The sequence below is a fragment of the Mustela nivalis genome, assembly GCF_964662115.1.
Source record: "Mustela nivalis genome assembly, chromosome: 12".
In the NCBI taxonomy this organism is placed as follows: Eukaryota; Metazoa; Chordata; class Mammalia; order Carnivora; family Mustelidae; genus Mustela; species Mustela nivalis.
In genome coordinates, this window is record NC_139031.1 from 20690194 (window position 1) to 20713579 (window position 23386).

At 45.6% G+C, this 23386-nt stretch overlaps 1 long non-coding RNA gene across 5 annotated transcripts in view; it reads left to right on the top strand.

Annotated features, from left to right (window-relative positions):
• The window catches only part of LOC309845709, a 215932-nt gene that overhangs the window by 174537 nt on the left and 18009 nt on the right, over positions 1-23386 (top strand). For 3 of the 5 annotated variants that reach the window (XR_014301455.1, XR_014301456.1, XR_014301458.1), the window contains one exon: positions 11012-11056. The exons of 1 other annotated variant lie outside the window; for it this stretch is intronic. This is a non-coding gene — a long non-coding RNA (uncharacterized lncRNA). Of the gene's footprint in view, positions 1-11011; positions 11057-20593; positions 20810-23386 lie in introns of all 5 variants that reach the window. One more of the 5 variants, XR_014301457.1, reaches the window with a different exon arrangement.

Below are 23386 nucleotides of genomic sequence, written 5' to 3' on the forward strand. Positions count from 1 at the left end.
GAATTCTACCCTCTTTTACCTTTGAAAGTAAGTCAGTCTTCGTAGCGGATCATTCTGTTGAAATAAGATTGACCCAAGGGCCACACTGGGAGTGTTCCTCTTAATTAAGAAAAGGAAAAGCTGATAAAAGGGCAGGGTAGCTCAGAAATGTTGTTCCTTCTGCTGAACTGCTTTTCCAAATACAAGCACAGAAGTCCTGGGAACAGGTGTACCCCTTGCTCTCTGTATGCTGTGCTCTGCCCCAAATCACACCTCTCTCTCTCTCTCTCTCTCTCTCTCACTCACACACACACACACACACACTCACACACACACACACCACCCCACCCCCCAGAACCAGCCCCTCTGACCTCGGTGTTCTAGCTTCATCTGTCCCAAAGGACCCCAAAGGTTAGGGCTCAGGCTTGGTGAGAGCCGTGAGTGCTCCCAAGGCAGAAGACCGAGCCTAGAGCAAAGCTGTGGCAACAGAAGACTGTTCTCTGCTTATGAAAGCGGTGGGCTGATGCTTTCAGATGCTGTCTGCACATTGCCTGGTACGTCTGGAGTTAGCATTGCGTTTATAATGGAAATAAATGATCTGACACTCATGTAGCTAAATATAATTTATAATTTTGATGTGAGGTTAAAACACAAAAGATCGTGCTTTTCAATGTGCTCTGAGGACTGATACAGACAACTCGTTTTAAATAATGGTGAGTGGAACCCGCCAACGTGTGAACAGCGTTCGCCATTTGTCCAAACACCTGCAGTTGGGGGACTAATGCACATGTTTAATTGCTCGAACTTAAGTTATAAAATCCCTCAAAGGGTATTTTTATCCCGGAGAGCAGGACACGTCTCTTGCAAGGATCGTCTGCCTGCTCTCCCAAGCTCCTCGCCTCTCTCAGGAGTTAATGCGCCTCTTAGGAGAGGCTATGTTTTGATATCCAAGAAGTTGAGCTCTTAGGGAAAGCACAGATGTCTGCACCATCAGCAGAATCCTTGCAGACATTCCCTGGGAAGTCTGCTCTGTCTGAAACACATTGGAAGTTTCTCAAAGGTGACGGTTAGCGTGCCCAGAGGTCTGTTTGCTCAGCCCAGAGATGACCTTTATTTTTAAGCCGCAACCCTTCACCTCTTTTTGCGCCAACTCTCTGCAGCCCGAGAAGATGTCAGAATGAGATGAAAGCCGCCCTAGGATGGAGCAGGGCGCTCTTGGCCTGCGCCCTGTTGTCTGTCCCTACAGTGGTTCCTTGCCGTTGTGACGTCAAGGACGCCACTCAAAGCAGAGGGAAAGGAAACCATGGCCTCTCTCCGCATCAGTAGCCCGGACAAGCTGTTGTTTCTCAGGCATCCAAAACGCTTTCTGTCTGGCAGAGCTGTGCATTCCATGCCTGGGTGACCTGGTTAGATGGAGGAAACCCAATGCTCTCTGCTGGGTGCTCTCCAGAACAAGCTTTCCGCCCCGAGCTTCTGAAGCACGGGCCTCGCTGCTTGCGAGGACTGTCAGTGCTGCTGCCACATGGCCCCATGCTGTCCGCTTGCATTTTCAGCTTCTGCTCTGGCTTAAAGAGAGAGCACCGTTACTGGCAGCTTTCGGGAACATAGACGGCGACAGCATCATTAGGCCACCTTTGGCATCAGTGCTGGAGAATCCCCTTTGAAAAGCATTGGGTCCTGTGTTAAACATGCTTTCAGAATCATGGAAGTCCAGAGCTGTTGAGTTGCCCCCTCTTCCTTCCCATCCCACTTCTGCTCTCCCCATTCCCCAGTCCCAGATGGCTGACATCTAGGAAAGGCTCTTAGATGTACTTACGTGTTAATTTTGGACTGCGCCTTACTGAGCTTCTGCCCATCCTTTGCCTAGGGGAAAAGGATCTCTACTGGGACATGTAGATCACAGGCTCTCAATTTTCCTTAATGAAGAGTAGCACCTTTTGCTTTTCAGAGGGAAGGAGCTATCAAGAGAACTGTTGTCTGTTGAGGAACAATTCGAGATCCCTACAGCAGACAATTCTGCAGGACGGAAAGCTCACCAGTAGTGTTCTGATTGCTCACAGTCCAAATTTACCAGCTTAAGACTAGGTTTTCTGAGGGCATGCCTTCTTGGGTTTCTTTCTGGCATGGGACACATTATTTTATTAGATTCTTGGAAGTGGGTATTATAGTCACTAGAAAAAGCATAGTAATCACACTTTGTTTCCAGAGTCGTCTTGGTTAAGTCAATACGCGTTTGAGGTTTTATAGTATAAATCCCATTAAATCGTTCTCAGAATAGCCCTTGTCTGAACCTTTGCTTGAAGGATATTTGCAGGAACCAAAGCCACTTAGTTGTGTATTTTTCCTCACCGTAGTTAAGTGCACTTTTTAATCCCCACCCCTCTTTCCTCTGCCCTCCACTCACCTCCCTCTGGTGACCCTCAGTTTGTTCTCTACAGTTAAAAGTCTGTCTTGGGGCAACTGGGTGGCTCAGTGGGTTAAAGCCTCTGCCTTCAGCTCAAGTCATGATCCCAGGGTTCTGGGATCGAACCCCGCTTCGGGCTCTCTGCTCAGCGGGGAGCCTGCTTCCTCCTCTCTCTCTGCCTGCCTCTCTGCTTACTTGTGATCTCTGTCTGTCAAATTAAAAAATAATAATAAATTTAAAAGTCTATCTCTTGCTTTCTTTATCTCTTTCTCCTGTGTTCTTTTGTTTCTTAAATTCCACGTTATGAGTGAGATCATACAGTATTTGTCTTTCTCTGACTGACTTACTTCACTTAGCATGATACTCTCTGGCTCCATCGATGTCGCTGCAAATGTCCTTTTTATGGCCGAATAATATCCCATTGTGTACATATCTGCCACCTCTTCCTTATCTAGTTATCTGTGGAGGGACACTTGGGCTCTTTCCAGAATTTGGCTCTTGTAAATAATGCTGCAGTAAACATTGGGGTGCACATAGCTCTTCGAATCAGTGTTTTTGTATTTTTTGGCGAAGTACCCAGTAGTACGATTACTGGGTCATAGGATTGTTCTTTTTTTAATTTTTTGAAGAACCTCCATATTGTTTCCCATGGTGGCTGCACCAGTTTGCCTTCCCACCAACAGTGCATGTGCGTTACTTTTTCTCAACATCCTTGCCAATGCTTGTTGTTTCTTGTGCAAAACCATTTAGTTTTATATACAAGTATATATGCACGTTTTATGTCGGGAAGGATCTTGATACAGTGGGGTCCTTCCAAAGTGAAGTCTTATAAGACCAAATTCTTCCAAATTACAAACTGTTATATATAAACAGATGATTTAAAAAAAAAAAGTAAGGATCATCAGGAAACTATCAATAATTCTTTCATTCTTCCTTTTTCTATTCCTGTCATTTCAGAAGGTCCTTATTATTGAAGGTAACTAGTACCAGAAAACTAATAGAATCAGCTTGAAAGGAATCAAACATTTAAAGCAAACAGTTAAAAAGAAAAAGAAATTAAAGAGATTTTATTAGGACTCAGTTTTGAGGAGTTCAAAAGAAACGGAATCTAAGTTTGGTTCACATTATAGAACAGAAATTTAGGGTATGATGCAACAGCGTGTTATTTCTTTTAACAAAAATTGGTGAGTTCTGTGGTAGAATCATAAAGAGAGTGATTTTGGGGTGAGCATTCACATTTTCCCAAGGGCCACTCGTAGTCTTTGGGTATACACACCGTTCTCTTGGAAGAGTCTACCTCTCGTGAGATCATCTCCATTGACTCTGACTTCCTCGGTTAACTGTTGAACAAGTTAACTGTCTACAAGTAAATTACACTGCATTTGCGTTTGTATTCTGTGATGTTTACCAACCTAAAAAATGAGCAGGAATAGATGGCTGGGGTTGAGGATGAAGTATGAGGTGATCACTTTATTTGTCAACGTTTTTATGTTATAATGATCTGCCCTTCCTTATACAGCCTGATCATTCTGGGGACTTAGAGAATGATGACTCATGTAATTAGGAAAAATACCCCCCCACACACACTATTATGTTCCAGTTAAAGCACTCAGGCTGCCAGGGTGGGGCAGTCACATAAACATCTGACTCCTGGTCTGGGCTCGGGTCATGATCTCAGGGTCATGGGATCCAACCCGTAGTCAAGTCAGGCTCTGCGCTCAGCGGGGAATCTGCTTGAGATTCCCTTTCTCCCTCTGGCCCTCCCCTGTGTGCTTATGTATGTGTGCACACTCTCTCTCTCTAAACAAATAAATAAATCTTAAAAAACAAAGCATTCAGTATGGCTTAGTAGGCTTGATAATTAAGCACGTGTAGGTTTGTACATACTTTCCTGCACCTAACAAGGTTACATAACCTTGGGTATATTATTCACAGATCCTCAGGTTCTTGATATGTAATGTAGAGTTATGAAACCAGCCTTCCAGAATGGCCATGGGACTTAGAGCCTATGTGTCTAAAAATATATAAAAGTCCTGGATAATACTTAGTGCATGCAACTCAAGAAATGATTCCCGGTAGGGGGGTGCATTGTGTGGTGCCTTCCAGTTTATAGAAGACTCTCATGTTTAATTCAAGCTGAAGAACTGAAATTTTAGCAAAATCCCTAAAGATTTTTTAAGGTGTGCCATGATCTGAGGAAGCTGAATTTCAAAAGATCATATTTGGTGACTGTGTTCATAATGGATGATGCCCTGGGATTTGATGGCCGTTTTCTTCATGCTGCAGATGGGAATGCTGAGTTCTGAGGAGATGACACAATTTTCTTGGGATCACGTGGTTTGTATCTGGCAGACCCAAACCCAGAACCCCATCTTCTCTCACTTTACTGTGTTTTTCCATCACATAGTTGCTCACTGGCCAAGGAGCCAATTACAGAGGCTGTCATGCTTGTCCAAGAACGAAGTGATAAAGGTCCACCATGTTTATTGGCAGTGGGAAAGGGAGGCAGGAGGACAGAGTTAGTCGTCATTGAAAATAGGTGCTGCTTGTACTTGGCCCCATGAAGAAGGGAGTCAAAGGCTGAACTTGCAAACCTGGCTGCGTGGCCAAACAGTCAATTGAAGTCAAATAAGTAGAATGTGTTGGTTTTGTTGTTTCCTGATGAGTTTAAAGGGACCACCCTATCCAGATAGAAATACATGGGATTCCAAGTAGGACAGCGTGCCAACGCTGAAGAAATAAATTTGAGACTTTTAAATGCCAAAGAAGGAGCATTGAAACCATACTTTGTCTAAGTATGTGCACCTGGGCTTTGTGACCTATTCCGAGTTCAAGACCGGGCCGCACTGTTGCACTGTAAGTCACTAACCCTTGTACCTTCATCAGCAGGAAGAGTTGTCCCCATAGATTCTTCTGCATTTGTGTGTTTGTTTTGTTGGATGGATCCTGCTGTGGCACTGAGAGACAGACTTTGCGGGGCCCTGTTTTGTAAACAAATCTGTTCCTGTACACTTTCTTCTATCACTGGGTGTGTGCAGCTGGCTCTGCTTTTCTCTCCAGACACACGGGAGCCTAGGAATTGAGAAGCCTGTTCTCTTTTAGAGGTACGAAGGCAGCAAAAAAAAAAAAAAAAAATTGCATGTGCGTTTAGAATGTGCACATCTACCCCATATAAGGTTTTGAATCTTCATGATTTTAGCTCCAGGCCAGGAAACTCCGCAAGTACTTTGCAGCCCAGTACACACACTGTACCTCTAAGAGACATCCTTAAAGCTGCCACAAAACTATCGATTAAGCTCAGTAAATAAAGCTCTTTTTATACTGAAAGTTCACTCTGTGGGCCATAAATGGAATTAGTCACCCAAGACAATAAAGCACAATACTGGTTTTCCAAGAAAAGATGATTCGTCCCTTGCTAAGATTTGTCCCTTGCTAAGATTGGTATATGAACTTACAATATATATCTGTATGGTCATTTCCTGCCTGTAGTTTTTTGGGCATGTATTCTCAAGTATTCCAGCAGAGTTCAAGTTTTTATGACAGGAAATATGTGAATGGTTATGATAGGAGCAAATAGTATCTGACTTTATGACTATAGTATAGGAAGTAGCTTTTCACGCCGAGTAGACTTTGGGGGAGAAACAAGTGCCGGCTTCGAAATCTAATGTACGTAGGTTTCCCAGACTCTTTGCCCTTTCAAGTGGAAATCACACCAGAATGTGGTCTTACTTCTTTCTCTTCTTAAACTTCTCTTGTCAACAGATGTCTTTGTTTTAGGCATAGGTATTTTCAGTGTTTTGGTGTGACCCAACGTGATAGGGAACCATTCAGAAAGTTCTAAGTGAATGCAGTCGACTTTGTAGAATAGATAGCATGAAAAGCTTTGAAGACCCTACGTAGGAACCTTCTTTTTCCTTGAAGAGTAAAGGACTAAATCATCATTCACCATCGAAGCAGAGGGATCCCCCAACTTCCTTTACTCTTGTGGTCCGTTCAGTGTGCATGTGGGAAACATAGTTTGTTTCACATCGAAGAGTCCGCCTCTGAGTGAGTTTAAAGAAAAGAAAGACTTGGGTAAAACTTCAGTGATGTTCCTTATAGGCAGACCTTTCATGGGGGCCTCGTTTTTCCCTGACTTAAAATAATAGTAATCATAGCAATAGTAGTAATGGAAAGAAAAGATTTTTCTCATCTTTCGCTTTTCCTCTTCAAGTCCGAGGAGCTTGTAGTCAGAAGAAAGTTTGTAAGTGGTGCTTGTTCTGAGAACAGGGTTACAAACACGCCCATCACATGAATGGACCGAGGCCAGTCAGTCAGATGAAAATGCCCCTGAAGGGTCTCCTAGTTCCATGTGTACCCCCAGCCCCTGTGAGCTGTGACACAGTACCACTCCCAGCGTCACTGGATGGAGAGTCCAGCTTTAACCCTGTGACGTTGACCTTCCCTTAACCACACTGATGGAAAACGGTCTCTCCATACTTCTTGTCTTAAAACTCCATATGACAGATTTTACAGAGTAACTTGCTGATGATACAGAGCTGTTCTCAAGGACACATGACTGTGTTCGAGTTATCAATACGGAGTTGTACTCAATTTCTTCTAAGTTCTGCAGAAAATATTTGTGTGAGGCATGATGACAAATCTGCCCCAGGCATAACTTACAAGGTAGTTTCCTAAGTTAAGTGCTGTGTTACTCCACATACACCTCAGCCTGGTGTGACTGCCATACATCCTGATGGAAGGTTCCGGAGCAGAGTGGTCAAGGTGGGGCTCCCTGGTTTTGAATGCTGGCCTTACCACCTACTGATTGCATGATCCTGGTCAAATCCCTAAACTCCCCAGGACTCAGTTTCCTTGTCTGTAATGGACAGTAATGGAATTTGGGGTTGCAGTGAAAATTTAATGAGCAGGTCTGTGTCTAGCTCCTGGTAGTGTCTGAGCCAGCCCTGCCTGTCATTATGCTCTTAACACTGATGATTAAACTGACTTAAGGAGGTTGGGTGATCTGGACCAGAGCAAAGCGTAGCCAAAGGAGGAGCCAAGACTCAAAACATGGGCCCTCTGATTACCTGTAGTGTGGTACCCTTCCCACGTGAGGCCACACCCCCCTTCCTTTCTAGAAAAGTGCCACTGAAGAGTGCACTCCTTCAGATTGCTTAAAAGAAAGCTTGGAATCAAGTCAAATATAGAGAACATTTGTCACAGGGTTTTATTTTGTTTGGGGAGAATGGGGGTGGGGATGGGGGACAGCGGGCCCAGAGGTCTGGAGAGGGAACACAGAATCTGTAAATTTGCCCCTGAGTCATGTCCACAGCTCAGCAGCCAGACCTGGGTAGTCTCTGTAGTTCAGTCACATTCAAAATACCCAACCTGAGAAGTCACCCTCTCAGCCCCCACAGTGCCCAGGATGTCCTAACAGGCCGTAGCTTCTTGGCGCTGGCCACATCTGTTGGGCTCATGTTCTGTCTGTTGTCCCCTCGATGTCCCCCAAGCACGTAGTTCAGATCTTTCTATCTGTGTTGCTCTGCTTTTCCTTTCTCTTCTCAAACCGTCTGTGTTGACCTCACAGGCCTTAAGAGAGGAACTTTCCTATAAAGCACGATCTGAAACAGGAACAAAGTACACAGAAGCTTTGAGACCTGTGGGCGTGTGTGTGACCATGACCCAGTGGGAGAGGGAAGCAGACTTTTCAGTAAGTGAGGAAATTAGGGGTACTAATATTTGAGTAGTTGTCAGGCCTCTAATCATTGCTTTTCAGCTCGCCAAGCCCAGAAGCAATAGGATTTTTTGGAATTGTAGGTATTTAAAACTGCTGTCCTTACAATAGATAGGTTCCTGCTGTTCTTTTGATATTTTATAGAGTGTTGCTCTTGCCACTGGGGAGGTTCACAAGGTTGTGGGAGTGAGGGCAGAGGGGTGACTGTTGTGTAGTGTTGTTGGTGCAAATTAAATTCTTCATATCAGTTATCAGTGCTGTTTTCACTCACTCCCAATTTGAAGAGTGTATTCATACTGTGTGAGCGGTTCCCATACCGTTCTTTTGAAAAGAGCAGTTTGGCAATGATTAAATCCATAGCACATGGGTGAAAATTTCCTTCCATAGTATAAAATACAGTTGGCTTTATTAAAAATTTTCGTGTCTATCTTCATGTTTCTCTTGAGCACTCAAAAATGAGAAATAGAGGAGTCGGGGTGAAAGTGGCCAAGTGTTACCTTGTCAGAAACGAAGGGCCAAAACTGCCGTGTCCCGGCTGTGTGTCTGCATTTGATTCTTTGGCCTTCAGCCTCCGTCTGCCCCAAGTGAAAGCTTCTGTTTTTCCTCTCCTACCTTCAGGAGCTCCCCCTCCCACCATTTCCACCCAAGACAGAAGGACATTAGTAGCCTGGAAATAAAGGACAGGATTTTTTTTTTTTTTTTTAAGCTTCTCTTTCAGCAGAATGTCTGCTAGTCCCCTCAGAAAGTGAACTCTGTCCCCACTGATCCTCTCCAAGGTGGGATAAATTCTGCGCAGTGAAGAAATTCTAGTCTTCTCTGGCATAAGTGATCAGGTTTGGCCAACACCAAGAGAAATACAGAAAGTTCTATTGGAGCCCATTGTGGCCCGTTTTCCAAGGGTGCTCTGCTGTGAAAGCCACATGCCCGCCCTGTAAATGTGATGCGTCCTATAAATAACTATTTACTGCCCCCTTCACACACAAATCTGAAAAACTTCTTTCTTTTCACAGACCCTCGGCTTGGCACTCGGAGCCTGTGCCTTCAGTGTCTCTGTGCCCAGCAGGGGGAGGGAGATGATTTCCGTATTTGAAATTTGGGGGAGAAGTGGAAAGAACTCTTTCTCTTTCCTTGAAGGGTTAATGCTCTCACCAGCTTCGGATTGGTTCACTCGAATCCTAAAATTACTTTTCTGGTCACGCGCACTGAAGGTCTAAGCATTTGTGAAATGTCTTTTTTTTTTTTTTTTCTCCCCTTCTTCTTCTTTCTCCTGATGCTGTTCTCTTGGCTGTCTTAATTACACAGGGGTTGAGAAACCAAATTAAAATTAGGCGTGGCTGGTAAACAGTGATCACATTGCATGCTTTTAGTTTTGTTGGAGTTACTTCTCCCTGCGTTGCTTTTCTCCCTGCTTCCCCCCCGACCAAAGGAAATATCATAAGCTCTTTTAGAAATACTCACAGGAAGTGAGTATCCATATGCTGGTTACTCGCCAGCGACTGAGCGTTGACAGGTGGAGAAGACGGCTGTAGCCCTCCCCAGATTTATTTGCACGTTTCCACCCGAGCAGAGGATTAATTCAGGGTGTGTAGACCAAAGGGGTTTTTTGTACAGTGAGGGAGTTTAGAAGAGGAAATTGGTCATTGCGTGTCATCTCCAGGGACGGTGATTCAGGGAGCTGCGATGGGGTCAGCAAGGCACGTGGCTGCCGGGTCTGAGGGCTCTGCTCGGAGGGCAGGCTGCCTTCTTCAAGTGAAGGCTCCCTCCGCCGCCAACAGCGATTCTTTCGCAGTGAATCACTTCCAGAAATGAACAGCCACCGTCTTTCTGGAATGAACGTTGTGAAATCCCTCACTTATAATGGCAGGTTTTCAGTTGGTGGTTTTATCAGAATTTCTCAAGATCAAAACGAAAGCTCTTCTTGAAAAGGAAAGAAAGTACTCTCGATAGAGAAAGCAAAAGTATTTCCAGTCTCCGAGGGAAGAACTGTCACAGAAGACCTGCGTACCTGTATTGAGAGACACAGCGTCCGTGCACTTGCCTGAATGTGTGTGAGTTCTCAGCACGCACTGCGGGGTGCTGGTGATTTCCAATGCAGAAGGTCGCTAACGACAAGAAAGGTTCTCTCCGGTGAGTAGGCGGTAGAGTCCGATGATGACGGCTGCGCCAGTGTTCATGGTCTCGAGTTGTGGATTCAAAAGACTGCTAGCAAGCTCTTAAATACTTCTGCTTTATCTGATTTAAGGGTCTGAATGGTGGGACTCACGGAAGCCTGGGAAGGGTTTTTCAAAATGTGGATTGATTGAATAATCATTGGATTTTTTGAGTAATGCAGTCCTTCTTGAGGAGGAAAGGCTATTTTACATCAGGAACAGTTTGGGCGGGGGGCGCTTTTCGAGGTCTAGTTACTGCTCTTCTAATATTTAGGAGATACAAGTAAATGACTCCTCGGTCTCAGCAGAGAAAAATTTCTGCCAACTCCTTCTCAATGAAGAGAATTCAGCCACATCCTCCTTCTCACTGGATTTTTGTCCTCCTCAATATTCCCGAGGAGAAACTGTCCCATGAAGAAGACAGACCTCCTGGCAGTCCCTGTGATGTGGCTCACGTGGTGGGTGCTCCGTGGCTTCCTGTGGCCACGCTTTGATCCAGGGGGCGCAGGGAGGGAGTCCCCTCCCTGGAAACAGTGAGTGCAGCTGAAGGAATTGTTCTCTCTCCCAAGTAGAGAAGTTGTTTGACCTACTGACTCATTTCATAGGAATTGGGAAAACAACCTAGTGTGGTTTTCATTGTTAGTCCTGGAAGATTCCAAAATCTGTGTGTCTGCAAATAAGAGGAGCTGGAGAAAGGTGGTGTTGCCACTTGCTGTCTCTGCTTGCCTGCTCTCCTAATGGAATTCAATCCCTTCCTTCCAGGACAGGTCCAGCCTGACTTCGGGATCCTTTGTGTCCTGCGCAGTGGTGAGTACGGATGGCGGCAGTTTCTGATTTTCACTGGCTCTTGCTTCTAAATTTCTAAATGGCATTTCGTCAAAGGATTAGCTTTTAGAGCGTGTCTTTTCCTGACCCGTTCATGCTGGGTTTCACATTGACGTAGAAAATACTCTGGATGTGGTGATAACCATAGATAGCATAACCTACAGATGACAATAGAAGTCATGAGCTGAGATACATTCAGTTTTGCAGCTTCTTGTCTGAAGGCAGTTTTGATTTTGACATATTTGTGGTGTTTTTTGTTGATGTTCTTTAAAACCCAAGTATGGAAGATAACAGTACCTTCTAGCAAAAATTATAATACAGTCATTGATAGTTGGTGAGAGATACATGTTTTTGGTTAGTAACCTTTATGTGCAGAGACACCTCTGATCTCCTGATGTCTGGGTTTTAAATCAATGTTACCAGCTAAGCTGGAGGTAGCAAAAGAGGACAAAGAAAGGGGCCAAAGTTTGTGAGAAGTAGAAACTCAGGTACTGGAAGTGATAGATACTCAGAAGGGTTCGATGATTGCCTCTGTGTTATTTTATATGTGCTGGATTCCCAAGTCACACCCTTAAGTCATGGTCTCTGTTAATGCAAAAGATGCTTAATGTATAATTACTGTAGAATTTCTCTCTCCCTTTGGAAATGGCATGGCAGAGGGTTGACTCAGTCATTTTATCATTGCTATGTCAGTGTACTGCTTTATTACGGCTCAGTGCCTGAGAGCTTGTCGGGGTGTTGGGCCCCTTTGAGATTATGGTAGAAGCCTTGAATCCTCCGGCCACATTCATACACAAACATTTGCCTGCCTTTTGGGGGGCATCTGCAGCTCACTAAGGCTCATCTGTGTTCCCCAGGTTAAGGACACCGGCCCAAAGCCAGGCGTGATTCTCTCATTTGTGAGCTTGCCAGCAAACACTCAGATTTTTAAAAGCGGAGGAATCCAAGTCAGAAAGAAGTCATTCTCTGTTTGCTAGCTGGGCCTGGAGAGGTAGGGAACAATGCTTAGGGAAAAGGAGGAAAGGTGGCAAAAATAGGTGACTAATATTAAATAAATAAAGAGAATGGGTAATATTCTCAGAACCTTGAACAGATACCCTGGGATTCCCTAAGCATTTAACCAGGAAATCTGTAGAGTACATCATGAATTCTGGTAGAGACTTTAAGTCTCACGGTTAACAGTTGCAGCGAGTTTTTCTCATACATAATGAAATCTCTTTTCTTTCTTTTTCCTTTTCCATTGTGTACGCTACCAAATTAGACAGGACTACAAATCATCCGAACTCCAGACATGTAATTGAAAACAATTGTAACCAACTGGAGAATGAGTCTCCATTAGCACAAGAAGTCCAGTAGGGATAGATGGAAGGTAGTTCAGTTGAGTACAGAAAACCACCATTTAAAAGAACTGTAGCCCTTAATGCCCATCAAGTAAATTCAGGACAGTACTGTAAGGCTGTTGTAGAAAAAAATAGACATGAATCTTGGGTGTATTAACAGAAGTATGACATAGAAGAGTAAGAAAACAAGACTTGCATTAGTCACACTCATTACTGTGTCCAACTGAGTCACATTTGAAAAAAGATTTTGGGGAATTGCGAAGAGCGGATCCACCAGCAGCAGAAGTCGTACACCCTTCCAGCAAAAGATAAAGTGCCTCAGAGTTCCAGCCTGAAAAAGGCTAAGGGATTTCTTGCTAATGGTCTTTGAGTAGTAAGAGTCTGATTTATCTTTATATCCCTGGTGGCTTACACACTGCCTTGCTTTCAGTAAATTGCAGAGCTTTAAATGAGCGTCCCATGTGGGGGCGTTGGTAACACTTCTTTGATAGGATGGGCGGGAGCAGATGGATTCCAGTAAAACCAAAGAGATACTGTCAAGACATAAGGTCTATAATAAATAAATTTGTTGGCTAATGAATAGATCAGAAAGATGACCTCAGTTGCGACAGTGATCCAGTTAGATGAGTGGTGAGCTGAGGGAAGTGAGGAAATCTTGGGTTGAGATCTTTCCCAAGATGAGAATAGGTTAACTCTGTCTACTTTGTCTGAGATGGTGGAAACATTTCTTAATTCATTCAACAAACACTGAGGTTCTACTTTGTTAGGGGCTCACATTCTGGGAAAGGAGGCCAAGGTGCAAACACACAGATCACAGTGTACGGTTAGTCCTGAGGTTGCATGAGATCAGCATGCTGTGGGACCGGGTGGCACCTAGCCCCTTTCTGTGAGGCTTCCTGCTGAAGGTCATGTCTGATGGACTCCTGCGGGACAGCCTTCAAGGGAGTTAGCCAGACAGGGGAGGCAAGCATTGTGGCAAGGCTCTGAGCCACAGAGGCTGCGAGGTCCGGTGGAGGGCGTGGGAGAGGCGCACGAAGAGAAGGTGATGTGGGAGGGGAGACCCTGACAACAGGCCCACGGCATCACTCGCCGTCTGCCTGAAGGCCTCTGTCCAGCAGGGGAAGGTGGCCCACTGGGCCAGGTCAAGCGAGGCAGGACAGGGAGAAGCTGCCCCAGCTGGAGTCCTCCAGTAGAGCAGACGACGAGGCGGCGGCCCAGGACAGTGGATTCAGGGGGAGGTTAGTGAGCGAGAAAGGGGGGAAGAGACCTAAGGATGGTGGCTGAGGTGGTGAAGGGGTACCTTTCACCACAAGATGAAACACCAGAGGAGAAGCAGGTCTGAGGGAAGGTAAGGGAGCGTTTGGACGTGGCAGAGTGCGCACCGACAGGCCGGCGTGTGGGAGACCGGGAGAGGCCAGTGGTTTGTATGGGTTTCCCGAGGTCCCGCTCGAAGTCATTATCTTACTGGTCTTGACTTGTGTGAGACCTGTTTCTAAAGCAGTGGATCACTCCTCCAAACTTTTTATATGGTATTTGTTTTTTCTAACTTAACGTGTAGTAAAACTTGTTTAAAATATGAAAGTGTATAAAGAAGAAAGGTAAATGATCTCTGATCCTGTCACCCAACATTTGTGTGTATTTCCTTTCAGTATTTTCCTGCACACACACAGAGTTTACGGAATTAGCATCATTCTTTGTAGGAACTTTCATATCCCATTTCTTAAATGAGCATTTTCTCCCAAGTGCTTAAAATGCTTTAAAAACATTTTTAACAGTGCCGAATTGGGGGGGAGTGTTTAGTTAGCTTTCATTTTCTTCTCTTTAGAGAGAATGCATGCATGCCCACGTGCAAGGGGAGGGGCAGAGGGAGAGGGAGACAAGCAGACTCCATGCTGAATAGAGAGCCTGACTGGGGCTCGATCTCACGACCTTGAGATCATGACATGAGCCGAAATCAAGAGTCAGATGCCTAACTGACTGAGCTACCCAGGTGCCCAGATCTTCCTTTTTCTTTTAAAAAGCCAGTTGTACATTATAATAATGATCCTTTTAAATACATGAATCTTGGATAGTTCTCATAAAAATATATTTAAATAATGTAATAATATTAATATCCTATATTAATAAAACATTGATAACATTAATATAATAAAATAATGTATTAATATTAAATAGCCAATGAACATAACTTTCTTAGGATAGATTCTTTGCAGTGAGCTTATTAAGTTGAAAGAATTAAAACTTTGTATTTATTCTTCTCATTTTAAGTAGATTTCATGCCCCATCTGGGGCTCGAACTCACAGCCCTGAAACTAAGAGTCCCATGCTCTACTGACTGAGCCATGCGGTCACCCCAGAATTAAACTTTTTAAAGGTTCTTGATAACCCTGGCCAAACTGTTACCTAGAAAGCTTGTTAACAAGTTACCCACATTCTAGCAATGAATGAAATGGCCCTCCTGCCGTATCTTCATCCATACCGAGTATTACCTTGTACAGAAAAATGTTACGCTATTTTTGGCTCATTTATTCAACAGCTTTTTTTTTTTTTTTTAAGTAATGCCACGCCCAGTGTGGAGCCCAACATGAGGCTTGAACTCACCGCCCTAAGATTGAGACCTTAGCTGAGATCAGGAGTCAGATGCTCAACCACCTGAGCCACTCAGGCGCCCCTTGGCAGCTGTGTAATGGCGTCCCACTCTGTGCTAAATACATGGCATTCTGAAGTTGCTTCCAGGAAAGGTTAACTTTTTCCTGGGTTTGTGAATCTATCATTTCTTTTTGTAAATTTCTGTTGGTGTCCCTTAATCAACTTTTCTGTCAACGTGCAATTGTTCTTATCATTTATTTGAGGGGCAAGTTTGTGTATGTTAGTGCTATTGGGGCAAATATTTTTCTCGGCTTCTTTGATTTTTTTAAAATTTTTTGATTCTTTGGCGACACAGAACATTTACATTCTAAATAAGTGATTTTTGGTTTTTTTTTTTCCTCTGTGACTCTACTGTTAGCATGGGCTTAGGTTCCTACCGAGAAGTTAGATGATATTCTTCTGATTTTTTTTAAAATAATTTCATTTTTTGTATTAAGCTCACCAAATTAGAAGTAAGGTGTAAAGGAATCTTTTTTTTCACATAGTCAGTCCCCCAAGTATCCTTAATGGAGTCACTTGTCTTTTCCCCAGTTAATTTTTAGTGCTTTTTAAATTTTATTCTTTAAGACCTTTCACCATTGCATCTAACCGTAAGAGCCCATGAAATTTGGGGAATACTGGTACCTGAGTAGATGGTGTGATAATTTTTTTTCCCAACATTTTATTATTAAAAGCCTCAAGTATACAGTAAGGTTGAAAAATTTTCACAGTGAACCCCCACCTATACCTCAGCTGGATTCTACAGTTAATATTTTACCATTTTTTTCACCTTTATTATTTACCTATTCATGTGACAGTTTTTAAAACTCCTGAATCATGATTTGATTTCAAGTGGCATATCAAAGACATTTTCTTTCATTCTGGTTTTTTTTTTTTCCTCTAATTTGTAGGTTTGATTTCCAGGAAACTTTCAGCTCTTTATATCAATACAGTAAAGTAGTGGGTATGATAATACATACCGAGGGAAGCTGCTTTCCATCTATGTTTTGGTCCTCTAATTCTATGAATACGGTTTGATTTTTAAGGCTTATGATGATTATTCACATGTGATAAATTTGTTTTGCAAACATTACTCCCTAGGAAGGGTTCCATCTTCCCCTATGCAAGAGACTTGCTTTCTGTTCCTTTGGTTGGAGCTGAAGAGTACATTTAAGAGAGGAGGGCGCACAGTAGGCACTGAGAGGCTTGTAGAGGTCTGATGAGGGGGCCTTGTCCGCACCAGCAAGGGGGCTGCCTGGGCACAGCAGGGTTTGAAAGAGTCAGGTCACCTTCCCAAGTGGCCCTCGTCAGGCTCTGCCATGGGATCCCTTAGCATAGAGACTGCTCTGCCCTGGGCAGCCCATCACTTCAGACCTCTACTGGCGTGTGGCATCGAGTGTTCCTGGTTCACTGTGGGTGATTAGGTCAAACCTTATATCAAGGGGTTTAATGACCTCTCCCAGCCTATTGGTTGAGCTCCCTAAATTCCCATGAGTTTTGGAGGCCTGATAGCGTCCCAGCCTTAGAGATGGGTTTGCAGCTGTGTCTTAACAGTAGACTGACCTACCAACATCTGCCTCGTAGTCGCGCGTACACCCAGCTGAACGGAAAATGCAGAGCCTGATAAAGACTGGCCTTTGGCCGGCACTAGACATAAATGGTGGTTTAATTTTTGTACAGGGTTTTCCTCCCTGCCATCTGAGCCTCAGTTTCCTATTTGTAAAATAAGTTGATTTTATGAGATCATGGAGAACATTTTTTTTTCTTTATTGAAAATCTGTGATTTTAATTTAGAACATTGACTGTAGGTCAGGATCCACGCCTTTCTCAGAAATCTGGGAAAACCGTTCTTTTTGTTTGTTTGTTTGTTTGTTTGTTTCAGTTTCTCTGATTAATACTTTCCAGGGTAGGCCTACTGATGAAGTTCAAGTTCTCCAGACCTGGCCCCTGGGGCTGGGATGTTAAAGCTGTTAGCTCCTGTGCAAGGGTTGAGGGGGCCTTCCCGAGATCATTCAGAGGAAGCCTTACTCACAGGAAGCCAATTTGCTGACTAGCTGCTTACCGAGCATGTTCCCCCTTGACCTCCAGGAGATTCACTCTGTGGTGGTCTGGTGTCACCTTTGTTCTAAATTCCTCACCCTTAGTGAGCAATGCTGTGGGATTTTAGAAGTCTAGCCAGCTTCATTGCTTAGGCATTTAAGAATAGCTTCACAGAAAAAACTTAACATAACCTAAGTTGGTATTCTTATAACATCAGTATTCAAAAGAGGCATCCTCTTTGAGTGAATGACTCTCTTTTCTTTTCTTTTTTAAAGATTATATTTATTTGACAGCATGCACACACAAGCAGAGGGAGCAGTAGGGGGAGAGAGAGAGAGAAGCAGGGTCCCTGCTCAGCAGGGAACCAGACGTGAGGCTCCATCCCAGGACTTGGGATCCTGACCTGAGCCAAAGGCAGACGCTTCACCACTTAACCTACTGAGCCACGCAGGCGCCCCTGAATGATTTTCAGAAAAAACAATGAAATAAACTGCGTTTTTCTCTTGCTGCTGTTCCCTCTCAAGTGTTTGTCCTCCAGCGAGAGTCAGCTTGTTGCTTCCCACACCTGCCCAGCCTTTCCTGTTACCCTGTCTTTGAGAAGTAGCTCCCCCCCATTCTTACTTGTGGCCCCCTTTCTGGCCCAGAGGAGCCCCACCATGGTACCTGCTCCCAGCCCAGGGCTGCCTTTCACACTGCAGATCCGCCAGTGCTCACGGGCTGAGTTTCTTGGTGTTCTCCTTGCCGGGAGCAAGGGAGGGTAGTTGGAAAGCGCTCCTGTAACCTGTTATTTTCCTTACCGTTAAAATGTGAGGAAGGCTGACTCTTCCCACCAGTCACTGCCATGCTCTGCATCGGGTTTCTGAACATCTCCCCAGTCCGCAGGCTCCCTTTAAAATTTCGCTCCAGGCTAGATCTGCAGGACAGAGGTTGTGAGATCATAAATGCTACAGAGTGAGTATGAAGTTAATTTACCAGATCCCAGTATGTTACCCCTCGAAGTCCTGAGGAGGCCGCATCACAAGTGAGTCACGCCCGTGTGGAACCTGGTGTCTGCAAAGGTGTCAACATGCCAAAAATATAAATAGCTTTAAGATGAGTTTATATTAAAACATAAAGTTTGGGTATATTCACAGGCAGTGGGATTACTTAACAGGTTAGGAAGGAAAACACGAGGTATTTGAGGTACATCCTTGGACATCTAAGATAGCTCGAATGAAACACACCATGGTGTCACTCTCAAGGGTTTTTTAAAACATCCACATGGGGCGCCTGGGTGGCTCGGTCAGTTGAGCGTCTACCTTCAGCGCGGGTCATGATCCCAGAGTCCTGGGATCTATTCCTGTGTCAGGCTCCTTGCTCAGCAGGAGTCTGCTTCTCTCTCTCCCTCTGCCTACTTGGGCTCTATCTCTCTGTCGAGTAAATAAATTAAAAAACAACAAAAATCTTTAAAAAAAAAAAAAAAAAAAAGGTCAACACTGGGCCCAGAAACAATGTGTTAGATCGATGAGTATTTTCTAGTGTAGCCTTTCTCATGGGCTGATTGAGCCTCGAGCGCTCTCCTGTGAAGCTGAAGGATCTCTCCTCTGGTGAGACAGTGTCCGTGAGCTCTGACCGAGTCTGTACTGACCATGACTGACCCAGAAGGCCAGCACACTGCCGGGGCATTTCCTGTGGTATTTCCCGTCGCACCCGTGTTCTGGGGTCAGGGTTGACAGGGACCACTTGTTTCTGTGTTCATTCTGCCCTTTTTCACTCACATCAGCTGTAGGCGTGAACAGACGTGTCCCAATCCGGGGGGCTCACCATGACACAGCAGTAGCAGCAGGAGCCCGCACTGTGGGCTGAGCACTGTGCGTCGGTTGGATAAATGATCCTGCGAGGCGGGTGCTCTCATCATATCCACTTTTCTGATGGAAAACTAAGGCTCAGAGAAGATCAGTCCTTTCTCCCAAAACGATGCAGCAAGTATGTGGGGGAGCCAGGGTTCAGATCACAGCAGTCTGGCTCCTGAGCCTCGGTTTTTCCTGTTTGGGAGGCATTTTTATCCTTTGGGGCCACATGTGGTCAGTTATCTTTTAGGGTGCATCCCCCAACCCTGGGCATGCTGGTGTCGTAGCTTGTCCTGGATCAGCTAATTACAGCTTGTTATGAGTGGTGTGTAGAACCACAGCCCACCCCCGGGGCTCCAGCCCAATGTGCTGGTGGTTCGAGTATGTCCAAAAAATGGAATTAACAAAGCAGCTATCCCAGTGCTGAACGAACCAACTTGGTTATGGCCCGTGATGGAATCCCTTTTCTTTCCTTTTTGGAAAGGAACAGAAGCTTGTTAACCTTGTGCCTTCCAGTAGGTTCAGGCCCACTGTCAGGACCCCAGAGAATCTGTTGTCTTGTGAAATGCTTGTTGCGGAGTTGGCTGCAGAGCATCTCATCCAGGAAGGCTGCCCTTCCACCATGTGGCACAAAGGCCCTTCGTGCTCTGCTCTCTTTTCTTGACCCTCCCCCTCCCCCCATCTTTACCCCTCTACAGTGGTCTCTGGACCAGCCAGATGGAGCTGCTCATGATTGCCTGTTGCATGGAAGCTTTTTCTTTTCCTCTCTTCCGATCCAACCACTATTGTTCCTTTCAAATGAACCCTCCTCCAGGTAGCCTCCCCTGACTGCCCAGGACCGGGTCAGGTGCCCCCACTTGCTTCCACAGCACCCTCTGCTTACCCTTTGTGCATGTACATACGAGGCTCTAACTTCCTGTTTCTTATCTGGCCTCCCTGATTGGCACTGGCACCGTAAGAGCCAGCAGGGGTACAGTTTACTTTTGGATGAACACCCTGACCCAGAAGACGGTGCCTGACGATGCCAGACAGTCAGCAAGTGTTTGAATGAGCGAGAGATAGAAATGACATACTTGGGCACCTGGGTGGCTCAGTGGGTTAAGCCGCTGCCTTCGGCTCAGGTCATGATCTCAGGGTCCTGGGATCGAGTCCCGCATCAGTCTCTCTGCTCAGCAGGGAGCCTGCTTCCCCCTCTCTCTCTCTGCCTGCTTCTCTATCTACTTGTGATTTATCTCTGTCAAATAAATAAATAAAATCTTTAAAAAAAAAAAAAGAAATGACATACTTGGTGACAATGGGAACTAGCACAGTGTCTAATATTTATGGATTATAAGGGACTTTGGTATACGTTATTTTCCTGAATCCTCACAGCAGCTCTGGGGAGTAGATTTCTTAATCCCCATTGTACTAAGCTGGAAAAACCTGCTTACCCTGGTGTATATACACAGTACGGTGGTCCCCGCTTCCTGGTGGGGGAGCGTGCTCCAGGACCGCCCCCTCCCAGGGGATGCCTGAAACCTCGGATAGTGCCAAACCCTATAAGCTGTTTTTTTCCTATATACCTATGATAAAGTTTAATTTATAAATGAAGCTGAATAAGAGATTGACAACCATAACTAATAATGAAGTAGAATGATTATAATTACTGTAGTAAAAGTTATATAAATGTATCTTTCTCTCAGAATAGCTTACTGTACTGGACTCGCCCTTCTTGTGATGACGCTAGGTGATAAAATGGATCTGTGATGAGATACGGTGAGGTGAATGACAGAAGCAATGTGCCATAGCCTTCCGCTATCACTGACCTTGTGATAAGTCAGAAGGAAGATCATCAGCTCCCAGACTGTGGGTGATCACAGGTCACTGAGACCCTGGGCAGCTGGAAAGTGAAACTGTGGGTGAGGGGGGCCGACTGGATTTGAGCCTCCGTCTTCTGACCCAAGATCTTATGTTCTAATGTACCGTGTGAATATCACCTCTAGGTAAAACAGATGTTAGAATCTGTTACAAAAGCAGTGTCATCCTTGGGGTGTCTGGGAGGCTCGGTCGGTGAAGTGTCTGCCTTTGGCTCGGGTCATGACCTCCAGGTCCTGGGATAGAATCCCAAGTCAGGCTCCCTGCTCTGTCATCTTGTCTTCTCTCTCTGCCCCTCCCCCTGCTGTCACTTACGCGCACTCTCTCTCAAATAAACAAAAATCTCCAAAAAAAAAAAAAAAAAGGCAATATCATTCTTATCCTAACCAGCAAGATCCAAAGGGAGAATCGACAGACTTGAATTTCTGTCCCTTTCCCTCTTGGCATCTTCCTACCTCCCAGAGACCCCAGTGAGAGCCTCACACTGACAAGGGATGGATTCTTTCCAGTTTCAAGGTGCTGGTGGTGAATCTCTTGTTTGTATTCAGCCCAGGCTGGCTGAAGCTCTTCCTTCCTTGGGCTTTGAGCTTTTTTGGAGAAGTGGAGAGCCAGAGTTCAGATGGAGTCCCTGGGTGTGTTGACTGTGTAAGCTCAAGGGGTGTTGGGGAGTGAGAAGTGAATCAAGTAGGAGATGTGTGTCCCCGAGCAGTGAGAAAGTCAGCAAGAGGATGTGAGTTGGGGGCTGACTGGGTTGGCAAGGAAGAGGCTGTAGAGAGATTGCTGGCTGGAGGGGCGTTGTAATTAAACCTTGAACAAATCTTCATTACAGACGGGGGTGTTCTGCACAGGTCTGTGGGGGAGCAGAGTGGGTGCAAGTGAGCTGACAGCATCATTGGACACACAGAACTAGATGGGAATGACTTACCTGGGAGACAGGGCCTGCCTCATTCCCGCAAGCAGGTAGTCCAAGGAATAGTGCACAATTAGAGGGAGGGAGAGCGACCAGGGGCAGCTGCAAAATTCAGAATTTCATCTTCAGCTCTGCTCTGGTCTAAGTGCTCCCAGCACTGTGGCCAAGGGAGGAATTTTTAATTTCATGGAGAAGTTAATTTTTGCCCTGACCGTAGAACTCAGGCCAAGTTCATAAATCCTTTCAGCAGTTGTTTGGGAGTGTTCGTTATAAACTTCTCCTTTTATACCTGGTTATTTGCAGTCAGAAGATACACCAGCATTTATTACGGTTTTATTGGGTGTGAGGGAAGTGGGGGCAGGTCACCGGAGCTATGGTTAGAGGGACCTCCTCTAGGCCATTCAGAGATCAAAGCAGCTCAGGGAGTTTGGAGAAGGCTCTTGTCACTGTTCATGCCCTTGTCAGGGCTCTCGTGAGCACCCCCTCGGTGCCAGGCTCTGGTTGGCACCAGGGTGATAATGATGGTGGTGGGGATTAAAAAAACAAACGTGGTCTCTGTTCAGTCATGGAAGCCAAGTAAGTGCCCAGAAGAGTGGGCTTAAAAAAAAAAACAACAAAAAACAAAAAAACAAAAACCAAAATACCCTCAGGCTGCATGCTGTGAGGGAAAAGGTGCTTTAAGATGAAAGGGGGGGGGCTCTCTTTTGAGTGGTTCTCTGAAGAGGTAATTTCTAAAGTGGGAGCCAAAGGTTGAGAAAGGAGTGTGTGGGTGGAGAAGTTGGGGGTGAAGTTTCTGAACATAGAGAACGGCACATCTGGAAGGCTCTGGAGGGGGGACGTGTTTGGCCTTTGGGGATCAAGAAGGCAGCAGGTGTGGCCCAGGAGGAGGGTTGGAGGGGCGAGCAGCTATGGCCCCTCGTTTGTGCCTCTGCTCCGGAAAGCATCCATCCCCGGAGTCTCCTGGGGTCTCTTCATAACCCCTGTTAAGTCCCCAGCCCGGGGCATCCCCCAGGCTCTCAGGAAAGCCCTCATCCCCAAGAGACTGCCTGCCATGCTCCTCTTCTGTCAGTGTCCCTTGTCAGGGGGAATAAGGACATAATAGTGAAAGCAGATTTTAGTGAACTTGAAACCAGGAGCCATTTCAGGTGCTAAAAAGCATGAAAAATAGGCCCCAGGGACTATAAAATGACTTTAAATGGAGGGGGTTCGCTCCACTGTGGCTCCCCCATACGGGTCTTGTGAGCTAAAGAACTGGGTGGTGAACACAGCAAGGCGGTGGGAAGAGAAACACAATCTGGGTCTTCTGAAAAGTGAAACCTGCAGAGTTGCCCCCTCCCCACTCCCCCTGCCCCCCCCCCCCTGTGCTGGGGAAGGTCATCCCCTGCAGGCCGTGAACCTGCTTCCTCAGGGACCATCATCAGGGCCCCCTTTCTAATTTTAAACTAACGCAAGTTTGGGGATCCCAAGTGAGCATCTGGATGGCCTCGGGGCCTGCTTGCCTCACTAGCCCCTCTCCCCTCGCCTGCTGTGGTGCTGGCCGGGTCCCCAGGGCCTGCCTCCCTTCTGCCTGTGACCCACCCCCCCCCCACCTGTGACATGGTGGGGCGTGGGGGTGGGGCAGTCTGGTAGCAAGCCTGCGTCTCCTTCACTCTTAACCTGTGTCCCCTGTGAACCACCTCTGCCCCTCGTTTAGAAGAAGTGAACTTTGAAC